Source organism: Anopheles merus, chromosome 2R, assembly GCF_017562075.2.
Source record: "Anopheles merus strain MAF chromosome 2R, AmerM5.1, whole genome shotgun sequence".
In the NCBI taxonomy this organism is placed as follows: Eukaryota; Metazoa; Arthropoda; class Insecta; order Diptera; family Culicidae; genus Anopheles; species Anopheles merus.
This window is the reverse complement of record NC_054082.1, coordinates 13,055,344-13,076,692: the sequence shown is the minus strand read 5'-3', so window position 1 is coordinate 13,076,692 and position 21,349 is coordinate 13,055,344. Positions and strand designations below refer to the sequence as shown.

At 43.1% G+C, this 21,349-nt stretch overlaps 1 protein-coding gene across 2 annotated transcripts in view; it reads left to right on the top strand.

Annotated features, from left to right (window-relative positions):
- The first annotated feature begins 17,427 nt into the window (after positions 1 to 17,427).
- The window catches only part of LOC121591016 (mucin-19), a 39,237-nt gene continuing 35,315 nt past the window's right edge, over positions 17,428 to 21,349 (top strand). The window contains exons 1-2 of one of the 2 annotated variants that reach the window (XM_041911309.1): positions 17,428 to 17,538; positions 19,441 to 19,886. The gene's annotated coding sequence lies outside the window, so the exon portion shown is untranslated. Of the gene's footprint in view, positions 17,580 to 19,440; positions 19,887 to 21,349 lie in introns of both variants that reach the window. The other variant, XM_041911311.1, reaches the window with a different exon arrangement.

Below are 21,349 nucleotides of genomic sequence, written 5' to 3'. Positions count from 1 at the left end.
GGTTTACTACAAAGAGCTTTCCCGAACTCTTTCCTCTCGTCTCCATATCAGCGGCTGCGATTCGTCGCTCTGGTCTTCTCTTCTCTTCCTCTATCTGCTGAACCAGATTGAGCCAATCGTCTCACGTCGCTGCCTGTTGCTGCCGAGTTGCCACCAGTCGGTTCACGCGATGGTACTTGTCCGCAGGCCAGATAACGCGATCACTTGGCGCGTTCTTTCGCCTTCCGGAAAACCTGCTCGAACGTCCACCGGTCCGATGGAAGCACTTCCTCGAAGCACCCTTGCGCCTTGATACAGTCCGTATCTGTACGCCTCACGATGTAGAATCTAGCGGTTGCTAGTCCTCTCTGGAGCCACCAATGTCGCCCGGCCTCCGTCGTGCACCGACCAGCCGCGAAGGAGACTGGTCCTGGCGATGCCGTCGGCTTCCGTGCGGCAAATATATGCCCGCTGCCTTCCCGTGCTGTCGAAGCGGATGGACGAAGCGGACCCGCCGACCACGGTCTTGCACCAAGTGCCTCCCTCCCGCAGCGTCTTCACCGACAGAGATTCGCGCCTCACGGCTGCCTTCCAGCTAGTTGCCCCAAGCTTGCGGGGGCCTATGCGGACGGAAGGGGAATCCTGCCAATGTCGAACACCTTGGTCAGTTGACACGAGGGAACGAGCCCGGGTAGTAAAGGAGAGGATGGTGACCACGCCTTCTCGCCAAGTAGTGTCCAGTCAAGATTGCCTTGGGTAGGGTCTCGAAGGGAGTACAGGGCTTGTGTGGAACGGATCTAAATACTTTCGGAATAATCGGAAGTAATAGTCTCTTGCACAAAATTTCTCCTTTTGCTACTACCTATTTTATTTTTCTTCCACTGGAGTCGTTTACAAGCAACATGCTGCTCTAGCGATTGCCTAGAGCATTTTCCGCGAAAATATAATTATATTTAGTAAAACGTTTTTTCCGTATTTTAGTGTAATCCTGTTCTGGAACGTAAGAAGAAAGTAGTAATCGCTACGCGGAATCGAACCAGGGTTCCTGTGCGCAAGTTTGCCAACTTGCGCTTGTTGCCGCGCAGCTCTGATGCATGTGTTCCGCAAGGAAACAGTTTTGTCGGCTTAGTAGTAGTGGTACTACTAAGCTCCGCCTACGCTCACCGTAGGCGCCTACGCATACGCTCACCGCCTACGCATACGCTCACTGGTACTCACGTCGCGTGAGCGACACCCTCCCTGCTCTTCGTCTTTCGCCGTCCTGAGGCGAAATGAAGACGGCGGCAGCGTCACGAGTGTGGTGTGTTTTATGTAGTACCTGTCAGCGGCAACAATCGAACATGTCCACCATGGCGTATTTCGGTATTCCGCTTCTTGATTTGGCGCACGGTTGTTTGTCGATGAATTAGTAGCTGTCAGACGGAATGGTCATGTACTTGAGAGGATTGCACTCGAGCCGGACAGCCACGATTGTTGACCCGAGGGCCGTTTTGAACCCATCCACAGAACGTTCGTGGTGGGATAAAGTTCTGTTTCGTGCTCATAAAAGGTTTCCCTTTACACTCATCCACCGGTCATTTGTAATCTTGATGTACCTGTGCTTAAAACAATCAAATGTAATGTAGAAAATAAATCATGTAGCACAATCAAATACCCAGACAATTGTGTAAAACACACACATACACACACAGATACACTGCCACATTACAACGCAAAGGACACCAATCGTGCTCGGGGCACGTGTCCACCCTTGTGAACGACCGGCAATGAATGTAATCGATTTTTTACATGTAACCGCTAACCCAACACCCAGCACATGTTCTGTCGTGAGCTTGTTTTGATAAATGTGATATATTTATTTGGACCGGAGCAAAGAAAAGAACACACACACACACACCTGAAACGGACGAACCATCCGGTCCGTGTCGGATCAGCCGGGATTCTGCGGGCTCGGACCGGTTCGTGAATGGGTGCTCCAAAAGGTTAAGCTTCTTGTAAAGGTAGAAAAGGTGCACATTAAGTGTGCCGATATCCGAGATATCCTGGAACGGTAGCTTTCCGTTACAAGGGAAAGCTGTGGCCAGCTTGCGCAGCGAAGAACCTATTCAAAGAGAACAGAAAGGTTTTTGCGGATATAAATCGGTGGATATATTTTTATTATTTTAAGTCTCACTCTTCATCCGGCACGTCTCGTGCTTGTCCATTACCGCTAGAATCACATCCCGATTAGAGCGAACCGGGCGAACACAGTGGCCATTCCTGTATGTGTGTGTGTGTGCCCTGCGGGTAAAGGGAGCTGTAACAAAATACTGTAAAAGTCATCCCCCTGTTCAAACACGGCCAGCACAGTTTCAAACTCATACGATGGGTGGTGGGTTTTTGTGCGACCCATACACTACCGTTCCACACATCCGTGTGCGTTCTGTTTGAACGGTTTGGAACATTCGTCCCGCGGTTCGGTGGTAGCAGTCCTTCACTGCGGACCTGTGTGATTAGGAAACCTTTCATATGGCGTACGCCGCTGCGTTGGCAATGTTTGCTGAGGATCCGCGTGTGGTATGGATGGGCAGTCCGAAACGGATGGAAGAAGCCAATGGTACCGCTTACCATTACACTTGACCGCGTACGGTGGAGGAAATGTCGCAGTTTTGGGTGGTTTTATTTGACCGCACCATTTCGATGGAGACGCATGGTGGTGCACACGCTGCGGTGGATAGAGCGGGAAATGTGGTGCAACGAGTGGGGGAAATGATGAACAATGTTTTTCTTTTTTGCAATCACATTTTTTCTGTCTAATTAAAGTGTGATTAATATAAAAAAAATCTATAATTTAGACGCTTTTTGATAGAGAAAAACTGTCAAAGCTGAATTTATTGTCGTTTTCTACAAAGAAGCAATGGTGTTACTGGATAAAAATGTACCTTTTCCTTCAATTGGATCTAAAATTATATTATTAATATATTAAGAGTTTGTGTAATGTTCAAGATAGTTAATTTTTATTATTTTTCTGTCTTCCTGAGAATTGTGTAAAATTCAGAATAATTTTATGTTACACAAATGCCTTGCGTCAAATATAAGAAGCAAGCGTGAATTTAAATCGTAGACCTTCTAGAACTTTCTTTCGAGCTACTTTCTAAAAACTATTTCATCAAACAACAATCTCATGGCCTGTTGAGAAAAATATACAAAGCACATACCCCACTTAGAGACCTCACATGTACTCCAATCTTCTGACTTTGAGGCTCACTGGGCAGTTTGTTAGTAGACAGTTCTGGTTCGGACCGTAGAGCGCTTGGCCTAGGTTATGTATACGCATTCGACCACTCAAAATAGTCGTATAACCAATAATGACCTATATTAAAGTATTTTAGAATCAATACTGGTCCAATATTGGTAAGTTACGTGGTCATTTTGCTAAGGAATGGGAAATGTCAGACTTTCAGTGGACCGCATACATTTAATGCCTTATCTTACATGTATTATTATTATGATTATTGTTATTATTATTATTATTGTTATTATTATTATTATTGTTATTATTATTATTATTATTATTATTATTTATTATTATTATTATTATTATTATTATTATTATTATTATTATTATTATTTGTATTATTATTATTATTTTTATTATTATTATTATTATTATTATTATTATTATTATTATTATACGTACTAGTATCATTTTGAATTTTATTATTTAATCACTAATATTATTATAATTTTTATTATTTTCATTCTTATTATTCTTCCACCGCGCGGGTTTAATGAGCTGCTTAGAAAATGTTGTTCATATCTGGTACAATAGTAACCTTAACAAAAGTGTAGGAAATGACAATTCTTCTTCTTTTCAACATAACGTCCTACGCGGACATTCCGGCTTATATAGGCTTTCGAGACTTTACCACGCAGCCGGATAGACAAACCCTTGCTACGAGGGGACGGTCCATTCCAAGCTTGAACCCATAACGGGCATGTTATTGAGTCGTTCGAGTTAACGATTGTACCACAAGAATTACAAAAATAGTAACACAATAACACAAATTATTTATTTTTCTCCGAGATCAGCTTGACCCTTGGAAGACTCTGTTTGTATAAGTTGAGACTAGTGTTGAAATGTATAATTGGTTTTCCGATGTGTTTCAAGATAGCGGTCTGATTTTTTGCATGAACATAGCTGAAGAGCATCCTGAAAGACGTTTTTAAGTAAGTTTTTTGATAAGTCGTCTACCTGTCCAGTAAGCCTCAAAGTCAGAAGATAGAATAAAAAAAAAGTGTCCAACTTTCGGTGGCTGCTGTACTCTACAGTTGGCAGGAAATCGAAGTTCAACCAGTAAGTTCAGACTGTATTTCTAAAAGCAATGCCATCGGAAGTTTGAATGTGAATAAAGTAAACTTGCTACAATCGAGCAAGCAATAAATAAACGTGTTATATACTACTGGATCAATAGCACACGAAGGTACCCGATCTATACCTCGAAGCGGCTTCATTGAACTGACCACAAATTTGATGAAAAACTTTCCCTTGCGCTATGGTAGTCAGTGCTCGTTTATTGATATTGGAACGACGCCAAGCGTTAAGTTAATTATTGTAGGAAAAGTTCCAGTTGCTGGCTCGCTCGCTTGTGAAGCTGCAATTTAGGTGTAATTTGTTGGACGTAGTTAGAAAGGGGTAAAGGAAACGGATAAAGTTAATGATGTTTTCTTTTTGTAATGCTTTTTAATTTATAAACAGTACATACTAAAACTGTACTCTATATTTACAATTAACGAAATTTATGTACATCATTCGAAATGGCAATACATTCTAACTATCATTACGCTCATTGCGCATCATGATTCGCATCATCGACACTTCAACACTTCAACAGTGCTCCCCAGCTCGCTAATGTGGAAAGTTTCAATCGCCCTATTCAATTAATATTTCACGTGATAACGACCCGCTCATCCCGCGGGGCTGGTGCGGAAGTGGTTCGAAACATCTCCTCCGAAAGTTACCCACCGTTCTCCTGCCGTGGGTTGTGCTGAGTTGAAAATGAGATGCCTTTCGGCATCTTGAACTGCTCGTTAAAAGCTTCATTAGCCACACAGGCCGACGGAAGCTTCGCAAGGGTGGCTCTCGGACTCACAGCACAGCCCACCCCAAAAGCGGGCGACAACAATGCGTTTGCTGCTACGGTACAAAAAGTGGAGTCCTCGAACAAATCTTCAACCTGTCACCCGGAACGATACTCGGAAACACCGGCTCCGTGTGGCGGCGGCGTGTCGTAAAACTCGATTAAATTAACCTTGAGCGAAATAAAGTTTCAAATTTCGGCGTGACACAACTTCCGATACCGATGAAACTCGGCGAGGGTCGCGCGTCCACGGGCAGTAGTGTGATGTTTGTGTGTAGAGAAAAGAGATCGCCCTGAAGGTAGGTAGCTCGATCTCCTACTGCGCCCCCGGGTACAAGCGCAGCACAGATTGGAAATTACAATTAACAATTACGATTAATTGCAAAAGTTTTCGCGCTCGGCCCAGCATGAACACTCCCCCTGCGACACAATCCAAAAAAAAACCTTGTCGCAATAGAAACGAAAACAATCCATTCCTTTATCCGCTTTCAAGGCACTCAGTCCCAAGCATTCAGGCATCCACCCGGCTGGACAAAAGAATTACGGGCGTGTAAAAAGCAGCTTCTGGAAAGTGTATATTTTTAAAATTAATGTCCTACCGGTTTAGCACTTCATTTCGCTGTGTTTCCCCGTTTTTCCGCCCCGTCGATGGGATGTGCTGCTATCCGCCGAGCGATTAAGGAAAAAGGTCGATTGCCTTTGCTGGTAAGAACAGTTTCTTTTGCATTTTGTTCGTACGTCGCTTACTTTGCTGTTCGTTTTTTTTCTTCTCCATTTCCATTCGGACTTTTGGACTCTTTTTCGTTTCCTTTCATTTTCTTAAGAATTTTCTACGGAACGCACAGAGAGGACCTTCAATATTGTTCCAAAATCATTCGAACAAGCAACAATGATGATTTATGTGTCGCCCAGTTGTGCTAATGGGGAGGACACTTGCAGCTTCACCACTGGTGATGCAAATATAAATAATGATTGTTTAATTTTTAAAAAGCAAAAAACGAACAGTCAGAGGGGGTGAGATGGTGGAGCAAACGAAAAATGTTTCATGACTAATTACTGGAGAGTAGATAACGATAAATTATAGCACATAGCGTATTAAAAGGGATGGGAAAGAAAAAGCAGTACGATCAACGAACGCTTTATTATAATTAACGTGCTTCGCATTTCCAACTGTCACCAAACTATGGTAGCATGAATTGAGAATGGCAACGTTATCTTTAGTTTTCGGTTAAAATTTTGATATCGAATGGTACGTTTAACTTTTATAAATAATTTAATCCGGCTGAATGTGATAAACGAACTCTCCTTTTTTATTATTTGTTTCTTATTATTAATTGTATTTTAATATAACTTCCAAGAGAACTTGCAGAAACTGTCTAGATGTTTGAATAACGTTTACCTTTAAAATTGGAGCTGTAGAAATGAAGCTTTTTTCGTCTAAATGTAGATAAAATACTAAGAGAGATCTATTCCTTCTCAGTTTTCGCAACAAAATTGTTGGAGTAGAGCTTTTGCATCATGTTGGTCCATAACATTTTGATCTGACGCAGCTGCGCGATGGTACGTGGACTAAGGTGTCACATTGAACTTTCACCGGAAATAGTAGCATTGAGATTTGGCGTCATTAGTTGCCACTAGCAAGCCGGTGAACGTGTTTTTTCTTCCTGATATGTTTGTTCATGTTTTCCAGGTGCTATTTCATTGTTTGGCTAGTTGCAACGACCTCACGGCCAAGCGAACGCAGCTTTGTAGCGACTTTTCCCACGGTCTTCATCTTCAGCTTCCTTTAGACCCTCAAGTTGTCGGAGCTCAGGGTTGTCGGCCATTGGGAACCGAGCTTTCTTTTGATGATCTGATTGTTGTTTAATAGTGCCTTGGTTCTAATACCAAGATGTTGTAGATGCCGGAACAGGCTACGACTTCCATGAACTACCGTACGTTTTAAACGCAACGAGGAGCCATTCTTTGATCGCGCACGCTGTTAAACAAAGATGTTCCATGTTTTTGCCCATCATGGTTAGAGTTCGACTGATTTCGGTTCTGTGTTGACAACGTTATTGCAGTGTATGTACTAGTTCGTGTTAGTATAAGTGTATTGTTAGACATAGGTGTTAGTTATAGTTAACCATAGTATTGGTGATATCTTAGGATAGGTTAGCATTCAGAATAGGATAGATGAATAAAGCAGTCGTAAATGAGAAGTCAAAGGGTCGTGTCTATATTTCAGTTATTATTATTATTATTGTTTATTCCTCATTCTATTAATAACAGTGAATAACGTGTGAAAGTTCTGAAGTCTAATCTAAGTTTAAATTAAATAGATAGAGCTAATGGACCGTTTCGAAGGCGATTTTTAAAGGGATTGTAACGAGACTCCAAAAATAAAAAATATGACAAACTTCATTAAATGCCCGAATGATTTCTATTCAAATCACCAATCATTTCTATTGATTGAATTCCGCAGAAATTAGATGTTAAAGCAGTAGCCTTCGCTATTGTAATCAAACCAGCTTTAATAATCAGTTCCATTCCTATTATATAGCTTTTTCAGAATACTTTGGTACAGGAACACAATAGGACAACTATAGGAACCAAATAAGCACTATGGGTACATCAAAGTAGTCAGAAAAATATGAATTTTTAGTCAATTTTAAATTATTTAATGTTTAAAAAAACAATACGGCATTTTTGAACAGTTTCTCCTCAATAAAAATGTTAAAGATGGTTTGCGAAGGGAAAATAAAGCTTATTTCAACTGTTACATATTCAACAACCACTTGATTTTGTTACCTCTAGCGCGGTCGCGTGGTACAATTGTCAACTCGCACGCCTTTACAACATACCAGTCGTGGGTTCAAGCTTCGCATGGACCGTAGCAAGAACCACCACTAAAGCCTCTATAGGCCGGCATTTCCGCGTAGGTCGTTACGCCAAACCTAAGTATATCCCTCTGTAACACTTTGAATTCATTAAAACTCACCTGTATCACTTCAAATCTCTCCACTAATTAAACTTTACGTATCAGTGGTTCGTTGATTTTGATATATACATTAACTAGCTCAACTAGCTTAGCTGTACGGCGAACTTAACATCTAGAGGGTGATAAAGAATTAATGAGCAAGTGTCCGACTGCGACAAAAGGCAGTTGAAAAGCAAGATTAGCCAAAGCAAAGCTTGCCGGAGATGGAATGCCTACATCAATAGAAGGGAGCTGCAGCCAGGGACTGAACTTCCTGGAGAATTATTATTGTCTGGGACAGCGATCGGCAAAGTGCGGCTCTTTGATATCGAGATGGCAGCTCTTAACCGTTCATATATTTCATAAAACTTTCACGCATTTTTCCTCTTGGTTTAACAATTTGGCTCTTCACGTGAAACTCTACGAACATTTTTGAAGAATTTGGCTCTTTCGCTCGATCGGACCACTACTAGTCTGGGACATTTTGTAATTGTAAATAGACTAGTAAGACATTACAGAAAGCAGGCACAATTTCAATCATCAAAGCTGTAAACCTTACATTGCGGCGCTCAATCTGTTTCTAATGATATTACGTGGCTTATTTGTTGTCCTGTACATTGTTCAGCATACCGCTACTCTTACCCATTACACAACAACCTCCACAATTCACCCACACATCCTTCCCACCATGATCGGAGCGTATCCTGGCTGACTGGCTGGCTGGCGCTCGAGCTAGCTAGATAATAAGCTAAAACCACCATAACGAGCAGCTGTCATTTTGCACCACATTTGTACTGTACCGCACACCGCAGTGAGCTGAAGTTGTGGAAAATGGTTGTGTAATGGGTAGTTTGCAGTGTGGCAGAAACGTGCGGCAAATGATTAACCCGAGCCCGACACACAGTCACGCATTGTGAAGTGAAGTAGCACCAGGCACGCCAAGGCGCAAATCGCTCTGGGTGTTTCTGTTTGCCCGCCATTTGCTTGGCCGCCCAGCTGCGAGATATTTTCGGTAAGTTTAATCGTCGTCGTCAGTCTTTTCGTGTTTGTCAAAAAAAAAAGAAGAAGCAGAGTGACCTGTGCGCTCTGGATAAGTGTTTTTTTTTTCTTCTCTGGGACCGCGGAATAATACAAAGGTGGACACCCGGGCGGGGTACACCAAGCGACCAAAGGCCCGAGAGTTGAAGCGTCAAATGTCAAGAAAAAAAAAGGCAACGCAAAGGAGAGCGTTAAACGGTGCGCGGTGCCGGACGGATGCAGCGGACGTCAAGGCCCGTCCGACGTGACGTGCGTCGGATTCGCGTACAGTCGCCGCACGCGCGTCTCGCCTGGCCCCTCGACGATTGCCCGGTTTGGGTCCGCTGGTGGTGGTGTTAGTGTCGTACCTCATTTAGAACGGACACTGCTGGCGGTGATGGTGGTGCCGTACGGTGTGTCGCGTTCGCTCCCGCTCTCACCGTGTGTCGTGTTTTCGTGAAGCTGCCCCGGTGTCGCTCGAGCTTACGTGGCACCTTACACGCGCGTGAGTGTTTCAAGCGAGACTTTTTACGTAATAAATTTAATGAAACTATCGGATGGGTTGCGTTGCATGCTGTTCCGATTGTGGGGACATTCGGCAAGCTACACGAACGACCGAACGGCTGTGGTTTTGTGAGAGACAGTTTCACTTGCAATGCGATGAAGCTTGAAGTGGTACGGGTGTATGTGTATTTACGTTTGATTTCGATATTTTTAGAACCGAAATGTACCCAACTCATGATTGATGCTTGCGTGGCGAGCGCATGTATTGGTATCGTTTTACATTGCCCATTGGCTAAAGAGACCGATACTGACCGAGCGTAAGAATGTACGAAATAATTGCGTTTGACGAATATCGATTTTACAGTCATCCTTGAGCGCTTCTTACAGCTTGTCAATCCTTCACTGTTACAACCAGCACCGTGAGTCTCGAAACGGGTGAAATTGAAACCCTTTTCAATGCCCTGTAAAGTGTTCCAGTGCCGTCGCTCTTACTCTGTGCGGGTATGTGTGCGTACGAATACGTATGTACAAAGTGTACTAATTTCGTTTAAGTAGCTTAACAAGTTTGCCGTACGTCCGGTTTGCGTTCGACAACTACTACTAGCGCAATGCCGTAATCGGAGCTTGCACCGACACCGATGCGTACCGATACGACACGTGTGCACAACCCGTACACAAAAGGGTGGCATACATACGCTGGACGCAACCCAACTGGACCGTGTGTATGATCGGAAGTGATAAGAAAGAACTTGTAATCGAGCAGGCACACACTCACAAGAGCAACGGTGCAAACGGGGCTTTGTAAACGGGGCAAACACTACTGTCGGGAAATGGTTGATGATAACGCAAAGACACACACAGGTGTTGGTGGTATTGATGCCTTGCTGATTACACGTTTGGTTTAAATGTTTAAAATGCTTTTGTTGCGGGTTTTACCACGTAGTAAGGATTTCCAAATTGCTGCACTGTTGATCGGAAACTCTTTTGGTTAGAGTTAAACATTTACATCAACTTTGGTGGGTAAAATACAGCACGATCGAAGCTATGTTCAGTCTATGTATAATTGTTTATGTTTATGGTCTGCATTAACATATTGTTTTCAACAAATAATACAGCATTGACAATCCTTAATGTATTTTTTTATATTTTGGACTACGAGGCAATCCGACATGTAAGACAGATAAATGGAATAGCAAATAGAGCATGATAGCAATATAATTGGCTCTGATCGAGCTCAACATTATTAATAGGACATTAATTGGATAACGATAGGAATGTTCTGTTTTTTTCCCTATGTTTAATGAAAACTTTTGATCTAACGCAGCGATCGGCAAAGTACGGCTCGCGAGCCACATTCGACTCTTTGCCAGCGAGATGGCGGTTCTTTGCCGTTCGTTTATTTCATAGAACTTAAAAAACTTAAATCTTCGATTTACAATTGTTCTTGTAGAATTTAGACTCTTTTGATAGCAAAGTTTGCGCCACCCTAGCTTGCATGTCTTGTTGGGACCTGAACTAAGTCGAATAAGCCTGTAAATATAGTAGAACTGACTATCATGCTATGGGTACTCATACATTGGATCGATCCCGTATTACAGGCATCAATCTTAATAACAAGCCCGTCATGGAACTTCAAACGCATAACTGACACTCCTGCTACGAGTACAACAAAATTAGGCAAGCTTAGACCGACCAGAATTGTTGCACCAAATAAGAAGAAGAGAAAGAGAGTTGCTATTAATTTGTTGGTAATATGAATAGGGCCGGTCTGGTGGTACAGTCGTCAACTCGTACGACTTAACAACATGCCCATCATTGGTTCATGTCCCAAATAGACCGTGCCCCCATACATAGGACTGACTATCCTGCTATGGTAACAATAAGTCACTGAAAGCCAAGCTCACTTCACTAGTGGGTACAGGCAGGCCTTGACCGACAGTGGTTGTTGTGCCAAGGAAAGAAAAAAAATATGTATGAAAAATAAAATAAAGGTAGGTTATAACTAGAGAGTCGTGGTACCGTCGTCAAATCGCACGACTTAACAACATGCCCGTCGTGGGTTCAAGCCTAGATTGAACCGTCAGCCCGTAGCAAGGACTGACTATCCGGCTGCTTGGTACTGAACATGTCTCGAAAACTTATACAGGTCGTCATGTCCACGTATCACGTTACACCAAAAAGTTCTTCTATAACTATAAATAAGACAACCTTAACTTACCTGAGAGAAAGATATGCCTATACAACACATCATTTCTAGGTGCATTTTCTCGCTTCTTTTTAAATGAGTCATGTAACATGATGTATCGATCTACATTAATTACCACCACAGTCTGTGATGCGTTACAATTAAACATTCACCCTTGCCTCTAAGTCTGGCCGATATTTCGAAAGGATATCTTTGCCGGAAAGCCGGTCTCGTAGTACAGTCGTCAACTAGTACGACTTAATAACATGCCCGTTATGGGTTCAAGCCCCAAATAGACCGTGCCGCCATACGTAGGACTGACTATCCTGCTTAGGGGGGAATCAATAAGTCACTGAAAGCCCAGTTCCACAAGAAAGTGGTACAGTGTCAGGCCTTGACCGACAACGGTTGTTGAGCCAAAAGAAGAAGAATCTTTGCCGGACAAGGAGACCCCATGCTGGGATCCTCCTTGTTGTTACATCTTAGGTTTTATCTGCCTATCGTTGAAGTACTTCATTTATTGTTATTTCGCCTCTGCAATTGTGACTACCGTATCTGTCACACACTTTCAATGTCTTACAACATTTGCTGTAAAGCAAAGCTGTTCCATTAGTTCCAAATCTGTTTTTTTTAACTCCAATTATCTCCCACTGTACAGAATCTTCATTACAGAAGTTTTAGTTTTGGGGCGGTCCCGTGGTACAGTCGTCAACTCGAACGACTCAATAACATGCCCGTCATGGGTTCAAGCCCAGAATGGACTGCCCCCCCCCCCCGTAGCAAGGATTGACTATCCGGCTACGTGGTCATGTCCGCGTAGGACGTTACTCCAAATAGAAGAAGAAAAAGAAGAAGAAGTTTTAGACCAGTTTTAAGCTTGGCAGAGTCGAAAACCAAAAAAGTGGTTTTTGTGAAAAACACTGTTTTGTATGATCGAATCCTAGCTTTTGCTTTTTTTAACTTCAGCTTCTTCTATTTAGTGTAACGTCCTACGTGGACATGCCGGCCTATATAGGCTTTCGAAATTTATTCAGTAACACGCAGCCCGATAGTTAGTCCTTGCTCCGGGGGGACGGTCCAGGACGACCGCCCTGACTTACCTCCCTGCTTAAAACTTACTAATAGTTCTTTTAACTAATAATTCCTTTTAAGCTCTGAATGGACCGTACCCGCGTACGTAGAACTGACTATCCTGCTGTGGTAATAAGTAAGTCATTGAAAGCCAAGCCTAGTGGTAAGACTAGTAAAGGCGAGCCTTGACCGGCAACGGTTGTTGTTCCAAAAATGTCTTTGTTTGTAATATATTTAACATTTTTCCAAACCAAGCACAACCACATAAGCCTGTTCTAAAACAAACCAGCACAAGAAGGCTAGATATAGAGGCAAATTACTCAAGGACATCATAGATATAATGGGTGGCAAGGGCGAGATAGTTGTATTGTAGCATCGTGAAAAAATCACATACATTTACTCAAACCTGTCGCCCAAATCACGCCACCTAGCTTAAATTCGTTTCTTTCCCTCTTGTTAGCATAATGAAGCCGTCCATTCGAAAGAGTAATAATCACATGATGGGTCACCCATGATAGCATCGTGCCAATGTATAATCTCTCTAAGCTCATCAGCGAACCTTGTATGGGTGACGTTGTGGGTTAATTTATAGTTTTCCAGTGCGAACCAGCAGCAAAAGTTGCCCAAATCCTCGACACCTAGAACCGGCCGTTGTTCTCCAAATTAGTGTAAATCCGATTAGAGATGAAAACTTTATCCTCGTGTCCCCTGTTTGTCGAGCTGGTGGTGGAAGGTTTACATTCTTTTGGAGAGGCATACATGGTGACGATACACTGGATTCGTGGATCAAGCAACAGTGCTCATTAAAGGTAGTTTTAAACATTTGATGTTAGTTCTATTATTAAAATAAATAACGATTCCATTTGAAAAAAATCAATACGATCTTCAATGTGCATCTGCATAATGATGTCCTAAGCTTGCCGAACGACTCCTACTTTCTATTAAAAATATCTGTTTCATCGTTTCTCCCGTTCATTCCTTTCAAAGCTATCCGTGAGGGCGTAAGCTGCTGCCTTATTTATCGTGCTATTTTTCCACCCATGCCTTTCTAGCGTAGGCCACAGCTACGGCTCAACGCCCCAAACACGATTGAATCGCAAACTAAACCAAAAAAACGTAAGGTGAAACAGGTTTTACTATCGCATTGGTGTTGAAATGTGTGCACACATATGCCATTGTGCTACTTAAACTCGGTAGCTGCCGACGCCTCGGTTAGGGGCAGTAAATTGGCTTCAAAATAATATAAAGTTAAACATTGCATCCGCTGCTACTGCTACTGCAGTGGCAAAGAATTTAGAACAATTTGGAGAAATGGAGAGAGAAAAAAAAGAATATATTCATCCAGCTTCGGCGGGATGCAAATGGGTGTGAAACGAAACGCTGGTGTGTTGCACCGCGAAAATAAATTTCGAAAGTCGGTGGCGCAGCAGTCAGCGCAGAGGTCAGCGAAAGTCATAAGCCTCGATGCTCTCGGGAGCGAAACCAGCCGTGGCAGGAGAGCGAGCAATAATTGCAAAGCGGAATAGCAATCGTGTACTACTAGCAAGAGCATAAGCAAAGATCATTTTCTGTACAGCTTTGCGTGTGCAAACCGTGTGCAAGCGAAAGAGAGTAAATTACCGAACCAATCTATCATCCTTTGTCTGTGTTTTCTATTTTGTTAGTGTGCTGGTGTTAAATGTTAGCTCGTACGTAGGGGCAGTCAGTAGCTGAAAAAGGGGTGGATTTGTATTATGTATTAATTGAATAATACAATTATTGTGTTTTTACAAATTGCATTGAATAGAACAGGAATTTATGACTTCTTTTAAGCACGCTTTGAAAGCAATTGAAAATAATATTTCTAACTGAAAGAAGCAGTGATACAATTCTTAAATTACTTTCATTTTATATTAGTAACTTACATTAATTAAATTTAATATTCTTATTCTTATTTGGCATAACAACCGTTATCGGTCAGGGTCTGCCTTTTTGTAACATTGGGAATATTTAAATAAGTATCAATACAAGTTATAACTCATTTACCTATTTTTCTAATTTTTAAAGGTTAATCTTTGTCAGTGTTCTTTTCATCTGTATCTTCACATGCTTATTATTTAGGTAATGAGAACATTTACGAAAAATAACTCACTGAAAAGTTTTATACAAGAACAAAGTTTAGTTCTGTCACATGCCTTAACTAACTCTATTTTTTTCAATCTATACAACTCTAATAAGAAACTTAAATCTATTTTATATTGTTCGACAGCTGTTATTACAAGTTATTTGTACTATTCAGGCAATTGTTAGTATTATTAGTGTATAGCTTTTCATATAATTATGTAAATACTCGGTGTATAATTTTAATTGTATATTTGGTTAATATTTGTTATCCAAAGAGTTATTAAAGAGTTTAAAATGTATAAAAGAGGAAAATAACATAATTATTAGTTTTGAGTATATGTGAGTCAATTCTTGCAACGTGAACTTTAAAAAACAACATAACGCTGTTCTGCGCGTATTTTTTGAACATAAATCATCATAGAAACCTTATTCGTTTATTTCCTTACTTTCTCATTACTCATGTCACATAATGAAATGGGAGATTTTTTGAAGAAAATTCTAAACTTTGCATTCATTGTTGTAAAAAAAACATGCATTGAAAAACTTGGTTTATGTTTAGTAAAATCATAAAAAAAATCTGATTTTTACTCAATTAGAAGCATTTTAAGAATTCTGCTCGGAATTGCCAATAGCATACAAACTATGTATATGTTATTCGACGTTGTTCCAGGCCTAATACTGTCTACTGAACTGCTATATGAAGGGTTGGTTTTCATTTTAAATGGTTTTACAATCATTTTTGGCATCGTGCGTTTAATTATTATGTTCAATTCTTAAAGCTTATGGAAAATTCTTGCGTTAATGAGGCTTAGCTAATATAAAATAATGGATGACTTAGACTGATCAAAATGGAAGAAAAAAGAAAAATAGTGTGCTGTAAATAATTCAAGTGATACATTAAATTACAATTTGTATTTTATTTGTATTGAAACATGTGTTGAACATATAAATATGATCTAAATGTACACCATGTAATTTTCTTTGTCATGCACACTCGATTGCTAAATATTCGTTGTTAAAAATCACTAATATATTCGTGATTTTAACATCAATACAGTTATTTAGCTTTTACTAGTTAGTATAATGTTGAACAACATATCGTGTAAATCAGAGTAATTTTAAAATATTCCTAATTTTCTCACATATCACTCACATTTTCACCATTTTCAGACGCTCGGACCTAAAATGCTAGCAAATGCTGGTACATTTTCCCCCTTTCGTTTCGAACTCTGCTTTACATAAAAGGGTGGCATTATGTATTCTACCAATAAGCATAACAATTGCCATTGTGCTCAAAGTTCTTCTCAGACCCATGGCACGATCCATTTCTGCCCAAAACTGCCACCATTTTCCAATAGATCATTGCCTAGAGCCAACAGTCGAAAGCCATCACCGAGGAAAATAAAAAGGATTCATTCGAAGCCATGCAGCGAAGACCTAGCGAAGGAAGCCGGGCCCGGTCAAAAATGCCGGCAAAAAAGGAAAACATCGTTAGCGGGTGCAAAATTTTGCTGTCGGCTTCAGCAGTCGTCAAAACCCAGCAGGAAAGTTGTCGGTGGCCATGGAGGTTGGAGGAGGCGGCGGCGGCGGCAGCAGTGGTGGCGGTCATGACGGCGACGTAAGCAGCCTTCGACAGCTGGGACGCACCACCGAACACCAGAAAAGGCCGCAAACCCACACAAACAAGCGCACACACACGCACGCACGAACGCACACACACACACATGTATGCGCACGGAGAGTCTCTACACAAAGGAAGCTCTCGTGGACGCGTGTCGGTGTAGTAGTGCCGGCGGTCGTAGAGGGTTCTTTTTGTTGTTGTTGGTGTTGCGATGTTGCGAAAGGTTCAGGATGGAAATGGCGCCGGGGCGAAGCTTGGTGGTGTGTAGTTGTGTGTGGGTAGCAAGAATTCGATTTCCACTGGGGATGGAGCGGGAAGGGCACAAGCAAGCAAGCAAGAGGGCTGGAAAGGGGTGCCCGGAGGCACGTATCAGGTTTTTTTTTTGCTAAAGCCAGCCGTACTGAGAGCGAGAAAGGGCTAGACAGAGCGAAAAAGGGCCGAATGATTCTCTCCCGCTTTTGCACCCTCTCGCTCATTCTATCACGCTCTCTCTCTCTCTCTGTACAACAAGGGTGAGCTGGTGTGTGTGTGCACGATGAAGCAACAACCGGTCGACGGTACAATGTGCGTGTGTGTGCATGTGTTTGTGTGTGTGTGTGTGTGCGTGTGTTGCTGGGATTTTCCTGCGTTGCTGGTACTGCTGCTGTTGCTGAGCACGGAGCGAAAAGTGGAATCGCAGTTCGCCGCGGCCCTTTGCAACGGTGTGCGTACAATCGTGCCCCTTTCAGTCTCTGCCGTGGGCACACTCGCATATGCGAGCGAGCGAGCGAGAGCAAGCAAGTGCGAGCGAATTTTGCGCGAGAGCGCATCATATGGCGAAGGGGGCGCCGCGTACCGGAGCGAGAGAGAGACTGCACACGCACGGTCAGCACAGAATCGGGCACACACGGGTATTACTCGGAAAACAGCTTTGGCGTAGTGTTGACGCGCTCACGGTTAACGCGCCCGCTGCCCTACGAGAACAACGCGTCTACCGCGGGTGAGTGTGTTTTGCGCTGCTGCAAATCGGAACGGCTGTAGGTGCGCGCTCCCCCATCATCATCACACACAACGCGAGAAGGGGGGGGATTACTGTTTGACGACGGAAGCAACAATTCTCTTGCGTTCCCCCCACCCCCCACTCTCGATCCCTCACGCACGTATCTAGTGGCGCGCTCGGCTCGGCAAAACAACACAACCGCGCACGGACCTCCCCGGATTTGTCAAACCCTGGTTGCGATGGCACGGTCGTCAAAGTGCCGGTCAAAGTGCCTATTATGTGTGCAGTGTGTATGTGTGTGTGTGTTTGTTCTCGGAAGCCCGTCCGGATATGGTGGTGTAAAAACCGGTCACGGCCGTCTTCGAAAAGCCCAAAACACACTCCGCACGAAGTGAGGCATCGTGCGTGCGCTTGCGAATCGGTCGTGTGTGGTGGGGGAGTGGAGGGGCGCGAAGGGTGAAATTCACTTATTTACAGAGGGGTGGTGGAAGGGAGGGGGGAAAAGGAGTTGCTTTGGAATTGTTTTTGCTGTTTTTGGTTGCGCATCTCCACATAGGACCGGGCATGCTTTGATGATTGTGTGGGGCGAGAAAAAAAGGCTTACTACGATCACTACGTCACAGTGTTTGTTAGTTGCTTCTACTGCTTCCACTCATCACTGAAGGTTTTTGGCGAAAGTAGCGCTCAAGCGCTGCGCCCCATCACTGCGGAATCGGTGCAATCGTGCGTGAAGGAAGCGAAGTGAAATGGTGCTGCAGTTTTCATCATACTCGTGGCTAGGAAGCAAAAGGGGAAAACCTTCACCATCGAGGCCTCCCCACGGTTGTGTGTCGTGCTGCTGCCCTTCTGTGTGTGCTCCAAGTCGTCCAAAGGGCAACCAAAACACTACTACCACACGGCGAACGCTTCTCGCTTGCCCTACACCGGCTTCGGAAAAGTCGCGACTTTTCCACCGACTCCGGTGTGCGCCTGGGGAAATTTCCGTTGTGCGATTTTGTTGTTTGTTGTTGCTGCTGCTCGTTTTCCCCCCGCTCGGCAGTCGGGTTCGGCTTTTCCGCAAAGGGCGAGCGTGTGTTTGTACGCGTGTGCGTGTGTGTTTGTCGGTCATCGTTGCGCCGTGTGTGCGTGTGCGTGTGTGTGTTACGCCATCGTGTTTTCGCTCCGTGTTTTCGCCCCGTCACCGCGCACTGGGGTCGGCGGGTTCCGTTTCCGTTCGATTGACAGCTTTTTCGCCCCGGTCGGTCGGTCGGTCGGTCGGTCGTCGTGTTGTGTTGTGTTTTCGTATCCTCGGCTGTTTTGTGTGTTGTTCCGCCGTCTCTTTCTTGCGCAGGCGGGTTTGGTGCGGCGCGCTTGAATGCACGTCGCGTTTTGGTAGTAGACGTGTTACGGTTTTTGTTAGTGAATGCTGCTCTAGGAGGGACTGAGATAGGGAGAGAAAGTGTTTTCATTTTTTTTCCCTTAGCTACGTCAAATATGTTCAATATTTTGAAAATGTTTTAGGTGAAAACTAATTGCTAAAAACATACTTATTACGGTGCTAAAAGTTTTGTTTTATTTAAAAGCTTACGCTAGTTATTTCTTACGCACTTTTAGCTGTGCGATGCGAAAGAGAAAGTGCGAGAAGAAGCGCTGGAAAAGGGGAAAGAGCGAACCTGTGCAACACTATATACAAGCGAGCGACGCTTGTACATAGGCACTGGCGCACAAGGTTGTGCGGAATTTACATTGTGCCGGGTCAAGAAGTGTGTGCAGTGCAGCCCAAGCAACGTGGAATTAGTCGCTGGATGGTAGGGGAAGAGGCTGGGAAGCGCATATACCCAGCCCCTCTCAACATAGTCCACGGCCCACCGAGCGAGTGGTGTTGTACATAAAGCATCAATTTGGTTTCGTTTTCATTCGCAGGATTTTTTTAACAGCACTAAAGTCATCGAAGGAATGTAAATACATAAAGTACAACAAATAAACAAACAAACCAAACGTGTGAAAGTGTTACCATACATTATCCAGCAAGTGGGTGGTCATGTGTGGGTGAAGTGTTCAAAAACGTATCAATTGAAAGGAGAAATGTGTTTTTTCAGCGTGCAAGGGTGAATAATTGACTAGTGAATAAAAAAAAACAAAAGTTCTTTTTTCCGGAAAAATAATTGGATTATGTAACTGTGCAAATGGTGCAAGGATTAAACAGTTTGGAGCTTTCCAGTAATTGCTCCCCGAAGCTTTGCAAAGTGTAGTATTTCAACTCAACCTGCTATGCCTACCCTAATACAGGCAACAGCAGTGGAAAAGGATTACATAGGACGCAGGACTTGACGGGATACGGTAGCTTTAAAATCACGGCCATCGGATAGGTAAGTTTATTAATGACCAAAACAATGTTGATGAAATTTTCATAATCTTTTTTCTATTTTTTGTAAACCATTTCAAAAACATTTTATGCGAAATATTAACTCCACCAATTATTATTCCTGTTTTAAGTTTATACTCCTCTTCATCTGGTTTAATTTAAATGCTAATGAATTTCTTTATAGTATAGTCTTTCTTGATAGTCTTTAGTTTCCATATCCTATTTTATGCAATTATCCATTTGTATGTATTTTTTAAACTTCCCTTCTTGATCCATGCACAACATGTAATGAACTAGTACGCTGCTCTCTGGAGCAGCTCACCCAAGACTCTGATTCCGACTCCGGCAAAATCGGAACCACTAGTTACGGCCGGAGTCGGAGTCGTTCGCTATCGTCCGGAGTCAGCTGGAGTAGCGCGTGCACTACCTCAACAGAATCAGGCTGACTCCGGACGATTCCCAACGATTCCGACTCCGGACGACTCCGCAAAATTTCGACTCCGGGCAACTTCGAGCGACTCCGGACGACTCTGGACGACTGCGAACGACTCTGAATGACTCTGGATGACTCCGGACGACTCCGAAAGACTCCGGCAGACACCGGCTGACTGTTGGTGACTCTTTGATGACTTTGGATGTCTCCGACTACGGACATCTCCGGGCGATTCCGGATACTACGACTCCGGTCGACTCCGACACTAGCCGACTCTGAACGAATCTGACTCCGGACGACTCCGGACGACTCCGGGCGACTCCGGGCGACTCCGCACTACTCTGGACGACTCGGAACGACTCCCGACGACTCTCGATGACTCCGGGCAACTCCGGCTGACTCTGGACGACTCAGCATGACTCCGGGCGATTCTGGACGGCTCCAGACGATTTCAAATTGTTCCGCATAAGAGGACCTACCTTCTCGAGTCAGTTTCGGAAGTTTGCCCAACTTTACCCATCCCTATGATAAACATGTCCTTTTAAGTTAAACATTATTTACATCTTCCTGTTTGCAGTAGTTCAAACCACCCTTAGTAGGAAAAAAAATCCACCTGAATATCATATAATGCTTCTAGATCAGATTAAAACATAGAAGTTCAAGTTATTTAATCAAATCTAAAGCCAAAAAAGAAGAAGAAGAAGAAGAAGACCAAATGTAAGATCTTACATCTTCCATCCAAGGACAGTGTAACAGTAAATGGCTCAAACATGGACAGCCTCAGTAGTAATATGACAGCCTTAAACCGACAAGGGTTGCTCGATGAAAGAATAATTCGATTTGTATACCCTTTTTATGCAACATTCCAATGAAAGTCTAAAGTAAACTAATTACATGTACTGAAGGTAACTAAGCCACGCAAAGCACACGTCCTCGCTGTGTTAGCAATTAATCATCTTGGCTATCATCCTAAACAGTAGTAGTTGCACAGCTTACATTCTATCTGTTATTTACCTGCGATCATTCTTTTGGTG